This window comes from Arvicanthis niloticus, chromosome 16, assembly GCF_011762505.2.
Source record: "Arvicanthis niloticus isolate mArvNil1 chromosome 16, mArvNil1.pat.X, whole genome shotgun sequence".
In the NCBI taxonomy this organism is placed as follows: Eukaryota; Metazoa; Chordata; class Mammalia; order Rodentia; family Muridae; genus Arvicanthis; species Arvicanthis niloticus.
The window spans coordinates 27,584,263-27,592,515 of NC_047673.1; the positions used below are offsets into that span (position 1 = coordinate 27,584,263).

General features: G+C 41.8%; 1 pseudogene; it reads left to right on the top strand.

The window, feature by feature from the left end:
* Positions 1-1,417: 1,417 nt before the first annotated feature.
* Positions 1,418-2,874, top strand: LOC117721738 (non-POU domain-containing octamer-binding protein pseudogene; annotated as a pseudogene).
* The last annotated feature ends 5,379 nt before the right edge of the window (positions 2,875-8,253 follow it).

Consider the following 8,253-nt stretch of genomic DNA (forward strand, 5'->3'; position numbering starts at 1 on the left):
GTAGGTGTGTCCCCCACACCCACAGAACTATTGTCCTAGGGTGCTGCGCTGTTACTTTGGTAACACACTAACTGAAGTCAACTTGGGAGACAAAGTGTTTATTTGGCTTATTCACATCCAATTCTCAGTCCATTATCGAGGGAAGGCAAGGTAGGAACTCAACGGCAGAAGCTTGAGACAAACTGATGCAGAGACAATGGAGGAGCATCATTTACTACCTCATTCCCAAGGCTTGCTTTCTTATACAACCAGGACCATTTACCCATAGGTGATACAGTTCGCAGTGGGCCAGACTGCTCCTCCTCATCAACCATTAACCAAGAAAATGCCCCATAGGCGTGCCCACAGGCCAATCTGACGGAGGCAATGCCTCAACTCTGAGGTTTTCTTTTCCCAGATGACTCAAGTTGTATCAAATAAACAATAAAAAGAAGATCTAACAGGAATACCTGTGAGCTACAACGATGGGCACAGCTCTTTGTTTTCACTCATCCTCCCCTAACCTGGGTGAGTTAAACAACATGCATAGACTCCTCCCAACTTAAATGTGGATCTGAAAACCCAAGACCAAGATCCGACACTGTCAACTTCTGATGTGTCAGACACCTTCTGCCTTCTCCCTGCATCATACCACAGAGGAAAACGCACTATCTAGTCCTGTGGCCTCTTCCTGGAAAATCATTAACCAGTCCCTGAGGACTCCAGTCCTATGATCTAATTATCTTTTAAGAGCCCCATCTCCAAATAGTACCAAGCTGCAAGGGTGAAGTTTTATATGTGGATTAGAAGGTTCAGGAATACAAACTTTCAAACACTAGAGGACTCTCCATGGTGTATTCCTTCTTGTTGGTAACAATGGTCTTTCTTCTCACTGGGACAGTAGGATTGGGCATAGAAAGGTACAAGGAAAGGACGCCTTTTAATTCTTTTGGTTCTAAGCAGAAAAGGTAAGCCATAGGTCTATTTTCCCCCTTCAATGCTGTTGGTATAGAAATAATTGATGGCTTCTCTTTGCCTTGTCTGAGTGATTCTTTTAGTCTCCTTCCTTAAGCTGGCAAGGGACAGTAGCTACCTGAAAGCCAGCCTCTCATGACTGAACATCTGCCTTTATGAGTCACAAAACACTTTTAACATTGCCAGCCATGCTCTGTAACATCCACTTATTTCAGGACAAGGATTGCTTGGCCTATCAACTCAGTAATAATAGGAAGCAGTGAAAGTAATATTTCAACATACAGAAGTTTAAAGGGCCTTGCAAAGGGCAACTGTAGAACATATAGCCAGTTTTTGTAAAAAAAAAAAAAAAAAAAAAAAAAAAGTGCTTTAATCAATCCATTATGTTGTCTCATAATGATGAATCTAGTTTTAAAAACAATTAAATCGGTCACTCTTACTCTAAGCAAAGAACTGTGGGAAGATGCAGTCGGGATTAGAGAGGACTGGGAGGCAGACACTTTGCTGTGTTCAAATTGAAGTCAAGGGTGCAAAAATACAGGGCAATAAAACTTTTAACTTGGAGAAGCAGACTCATCACCATCATCATCATCACCATCATCATCACCATCACTATCAGCAGCCACCCCCACCAATACTTACAAATAGACAGCAGGCCAGCAGCCAGAATGAAGGCTTGACTATTGACCTGAAGAGCTTTACCCAACCTAGCCTTCCCTTTGTGGTCAATCTTCCCCCTGGCATCACTGAGGAGGAAATGAGGAAACTGGGAAATATCGAAAAGCAGGCGACGTTTTCATTCATAAGGATAAAGGCTTTGACTTTATTTACTCGGAAAAAAATGAACCCTAGCAGAAATTGCCAAAGTGGAGCTGGACAATATGCCACTCCGTGGAAAGCAGCTGCGAGTGTGTTTTCCCTGTCACAGTGCATCTCTTACAGTCTGCAACCTTCCTCAGTACGTGTCCAACGAACTGCTGGACGCAGCCTTTTCTGTGTGTGGCCAGGTAGAGAGGGCTGTGGTCATTGTGGATGACCAAGGAAGGCCCTCGGGGAAAGGCATTGTTGAGTTCTCAGGGAAGCCAGCTGCTCGGGAAGTTCTGGACAGACGTAGTGATGGCTCCTTCTTGCTAACCACATTTCCTCGACCTGTGACTGTGGAGCCTATGGACCAGTTAGATGATGAAGAGGGACTTCCAGAGAAGCTGGTTATAAAAAACAACAACAAAAAACAACAAAAACCAACAACCAGCAATTTCACAAGGAGAGAGAACAGCCACCCAGATTTGCACAACCTAAGTCCTTTGAGTATGAGTATGCCACACGCTGGAAGGCACTCATTGAGATAGAGAAGCAACAACCGTGGACCAGAACATCAAGGAGGCTCGTGAGAAGCTGGAGATGGAGATGGAGATGCAGATGGAGATGGAGATGGAGATGAAGGCGGAGGCAGCACACCATGAACACCAGATTATGCTAATGAGGCAGGATTTGATGAGATATCAGAAGAGCTTTGGAGGATGGAGGAGCTGCATAACCAAGAGGTTCAGAAACGAAAGCAGTTAGGACTCAGGTAGGAAGAGGAACACATGCTCAGTGAAGAAGAGATGAAGTGACAAGAAGAAATGATGTGATGACAGCAGGAAGGATTCAGGAGAACCTTCCCTGATTCGAGAGAACAAGAGGTACATATGGGCCAAATGGCCGTGGAAGTGCTATGGGCATAAACAATAGAGGCGCCATGCCCCTGTACTTGGTACTCCAGCTACTCCAGGACCTGCTGCTATGATGCCAGATGGAACCCTGGGATTGACCCCACCAACAACTGAACGTTTCAGCCAAACTACTACAATGGAAGGAATTGGAACAATTGGCGGCACTCCTCCTGCATTCAGCTGTCCAGCTCCTGATATTAGATAAAGCAAACAAACAAACAATTAAATCCTGGTAACAATTTTACATAAAAAAATTAAAGTTCTCCTCTTTCATATTATTCTAAAATGTAGACAATAAGAAAAAGAATATCAGAGCTAAAATTAACTTTGCTTATTGGTCAATTTGTATCTTTCTGCACAGACTGAAGGTCAGAAAGGGAGACTGATGCTCTTGGCTCAGCATTGCCAGCCTTTTCCATCCTTAGCATTCCCTGGATCCCATGATGAAAATCAAGCTTACTGGTATGTCACAATGAAAGAAAGCTCACTGGATTCATCCAGGACAGACTGTACAGCATCATCACATTCTAAACCCCAGGGTAGGATGTTGAAAGACACATATTAGCCTTTGTCATCCTTGTCGTGCCTTTATCTAGCTGCTCTCCCTCCCTCGTCTCTCTCTCTCTCCATTTAGTCTTCTGTTTCCACTGATAGTCAAGATGGGAAAGGTTAAAACTCACGTGGAGGGCCATGTGTATTTGGATGGTGACTTTCAAAAATCAAAAGCTTGAAAATGGTTCCTTTTGCCTTGCTCCTGCTGGATGCCGGAGAGGATTCTCTAATGTATACCAAGAACCTGGCCAAATTTCTGTAGATAAGACACAAACTATAGAGATCACCCATGATTGGCTCCTCCCGGAATTTTTAGCTCTCATGGTTCTTCACACTATGCCTCTGGAACTCAGCAATGACCACATTAACCCTTTTATACACTGCAGACTCCCCAGATTCCACAATGAGACTCAACCATGGTAGGTCAAAAGAAAAGTATGACTAACATTTGAGAAAATCTAGCTTAGTGCATTTTACCCACTCAGGCAACGGTTCCTGAAGTGGTTTCCATTTGTGAGGTCCATTTCTAAGGTCTCCGGGGTAAGATGGTGGATGAGAGGCTGTCACCAAGTAAGGTAGTGGATAAGAGAGTCAGAAAAATGGGTGAGGGATAGGGGGACAGGGGAAATATCTATTGTAACACAGAAAGAAGAGCTTTGAAAATCCACAAGTAAGAAGATACACACATAGCACACACACACACATATACCATATATACATACACACAGTCACATACACATATCACACATATGTCATATATACACACACAATCACATGAACACATATAATATACAAAGTCACACACATATCACACACACATACACCATATATATATGTATATGTATATACATATATATATATACACAGTCACATGCACATGTATCTCATACACACATACACTCATGTAGCCACCCGTGGCCACAAGTCAACTGGGTTCACCTGAAAGGGGGGCTGGGAATGAAAGGGGAAGGAGGGCGAGAAGAGATGAGGCCAAGACAAAGTTCTCTGATCAAGGCCCCAAGCTTTAATGTTCAGCTCTCAATTTAAAGGGGAAGACCCAACCCACAACCCCTCCTGGTTTTAGATGGGTGGGATAATCCATAGTCCATTCCAGGTCATGGCCGGAGATGCCTCAAGGCAAGCCCAGGGGCAGTTCTGCTTCTGTGTTCCGGGCAGCCAAGGTGGGTAACTCCACCTAGATCCTGTCACTTGACCTTGTTGTGGTAAACAAGGTCTCTCAGGCTTGCTCATGGTGGGGGGAAGGTACACACTCATAGTCACATGAACACATATCACACACACTCGCGTGCATTCATATCACAAACACACAGTCACATGCATGCATATCATACAGTCACAAGCATACATATCACACACGTATACAAACACAAACCATGCATACACATACAGTCACATGCACATTTATCACATACACACAGTCACATGCACACATATTACACACACACACAGATTCACAAGCATATATATCACACACACACACCATACATAGGTACACCATACACTCATATCCCATACATACACATACAATCACATGCACACATATTACACACACACATAAACATGCATACATATCACAAAATTGTAGGAATTAGTAAACAGTTATCTCACTGTTAACTGTGAAATATTAGTTATCTCACTAATAACCTCAAATGTAAATGGCCTCAACTCACCAATAAAATCAATGCAGACTGGATGAGGGGGTAAAATCTAGACGAAACTATCTTTTTTCTCAAAGAGACACACTCACAGGTTAAACATACCTGAAAACTGAGAGTAAAAAGATAGCAAAATATCTCTCACACAAATGGGAGCTAATAACAACCTGGTGTATTTTTTCTCTGATACATGATAAGGTAAATATTAAGCAAAAATAGCAAAATACAGAGAGAAGGCTACTTCTTATTAATAAACTTGTTCAAGAACATACAATGTGTAAATATATATGCATCAAATGTTAGGGCAGCGACTTTATCCAATAAAGAGTAATGAACATATAGCTCATATAGGTCCCTATACAGTAATAGCACAAAACAGAAATACCCTGCTCTTATCTATATACAGATTATACTAACTAAAAGTCAACAAGAAACCCAGTATTAAACTATATCATGAATCAAATGGAGTTGACAGATACCTATAGAATATTCCATCCAATAGACATAGAATAGCCGTGCTTCTCAGCAGTCTGTAGATTATTCTCTAATATACCACATTCTAGATCACAAATCACATTTTATCAAATAAAAAATAATTGAAATAATCTATTTATTGGATAATAATGCATTGAAACTAGATATAGAAAACAAGGGAAACTAAAGCAACTGTAAATATGTAGAGAATAAATAATACAGTTAAATGGTCAGGATGATAGTAAAGAAACCAGGGACAAAATTTTTTAAAAATTCCTAGAATCAAATGAAAATGAAACCGCATCCTTCCCGTTTGGGCCCAAGCACTGAGCAGATCCCGGGTGGCAGCTCTGTCCCCAATCTACTGAACCCAGAGGAAGCTGGCCTCCCAGGAGCTCTAACCCCAGCAGTATCTTAGGTAAGGAGACAGCAATGCCCACCCCAAACAGGGAGTACCTGGGACCCACTAGGATCCAGGAAGTCACTCCTGGCCCAGAGCACTGAGCAGATCTTTGGCCCCAGCTCTAACCCCAGTAGCAATACCCACCTCACATAGTTCTGATACAACCAAAATAACTGGAAAGATAGGCTCTGGCCCCTAACTAAGATACCAACTGTCTCATGAAATATAAAGGGGAAAAAACCCAGTTATTCCATGAAGCCATAATTGCCCTAATACAAACACCAGATAAGGGCACAACAATTAAACCCACCACAACAACAACTCTAGACTAGTATCCCTGATGAACAAAGATAGAAAAATTCTCAAAAATTCTGGAAAACAGACCAAAAATTCAAGAATACATTAAGAAGATTATATACCACAACCAAGTTGGTTTTATTGGAAGATAATAGTTCAATTCAACATTCACAAGTCAACAAGTATAATCAACACATGATAGATAGATAGATAGATAGATAGATAGATAGATAGATAGATATGTGTATGTGTGTATATGTGTATGTATATGTATATATTTATATACACATGCTTAAGTATATTAAACACAAAAATCACATGATCATCATAGTTGGTGCAAAAGTGGTCTTTGACAGAAGTTAAAGTCCTTTTTCATGAGATAAAAAAAGCCCCAAAGGGGGAAAAAAGTGAACATACCTCAACATAATAAAGGCTGCATACTATAAACCTATAACCAGCAGTAGGTGAGAAAAACTTTTAAAGGAATTTTAATCCAGCAACATGGCTGCTCTCACAAGATATCACATCCTAAAACCTTCTAGGTTTATGTGATCTAGCTGGAATACCAACACAACTTTAATCCCAGGAGAGAGATGGAAGCAGATCTCTGAATTCAAGTCCAGTGTGATATAGAGCAAGTTTTAGGTAAAGAAAAGCTTAGATCCAGGTGTGAGGGTGCATGCACTCAGGAGACAGCAGCATGCAGATCTCTGAGTTCTAGTCAGTCAGCTCAGTTGAGTCCGTTGAGTCAGAGAGTCGAAAGGCAGGGAGTGCAGAGGAGTGGAGCTCCTGGCATTTCAGTTTGTCAAGTTCAGAGGCAGTTTTTACAGAGAGACTTTTGCAGAGAGAACAATCTAGACATAGATGAAGACAGAATGAGCCAGAAAATGAGAAGGGGCCAGAAGATTAGAACAAATTGCCAGAGTTAGTTTGAGGCCAAGCACAGCAATTCAGTGAGAAGCCGAGAGAAACCAGATCGAATCCATCAGCTTGGTGCAGAGTCTGAGCCAGAAATGCTAACCTCAACAACACAGCCATAAGACTTAAAACATTAAGAGGAAAAGAAAAAGTCAAATTCCTCTACTTGTGATGGCACGATCCTATTCTTGGGTGTGTGCATATTGTAGATATAGTGTGTGTGTGTGTGTGTGTGTGTGTGTGTGTGTGTGTGTGTGTGTGTGTAAAGAAAAGAAGAGGTCCTAACGAGGAAGAGGGAGATACAGGATAAGGAGAAGAAGAGGAAGCAGTCAGAGTGACAAGGAGCATATAGGAGAGTAGAGGCGCAGAGAGGAACAAATGAGAACAGAATGTACTGACAAGCACCTGTGAAAATATCGGAATGAAACTTATTACTTTGTATACCCACCTAAAATTTTTTTAAAAAATTAATAAAACCCAATCTCTCAACAACAATAACAGAAAATAATACAAAGAAACCAAGACTTTTTTTTTTTTTAAATCTGTGTTACTTTTATTAGCACAGCAAAAAATAACTAACACGTCAGATATGGGGGTCAGTGAAAGAAACGCCTAGGGACCAAGGTGCACCCCAGCTCATCCCTCTCGACCTTTGGTGCTGTCTTCAAAGGATTTGAGCATCACAGGTCACAGGCTTGAAACTACTATTAAAGAGTCCTAAAGACTCAGAAAGAACAGGAGTTTGTATAAGAAAGGGATAAAAGGGGGAGCAGCCACAGAAGGACGGCGAAATTGGCTCAGTTGTCCCAACTGTCTAGCTGTGTCCTCAGTAACCGCTCAGTGTGTAGCAGTGTCGCATGCATCCAAGTGTGGGTTGCGCTCCGCGGGCGGAGTCGCTTAACTTCAGTAGCTCTGTCTTTGCTTTTAGCGTGATTCAGCCTGTTTGTTTTGAGCTTTTGGCTCCGTTTTAGGAAGCAGATGTTTAGGCTCCTGTTCCTTGAGCTAGCAATCTCCATAATTACGCCTTTGGAAAGAATACTGGAAGGGGAACAACCTAGTTCTTGGATGAATTTATATCTGCGCGTAGGGGATGCATTTCCTTCCGATTGCCTTAATTATCGTCTTGGGCGTCTACAGCATTTGTTTCACATTTAAAGTCTAACAACAGAGTCTCACTTGAAGAAGAGACAGCAGTCTCTTGACTGATTCCCTCCAAATTAATCTTCTGAGTTTGCTTCCCCATTTGCAACCCGTGTGTTCTCGT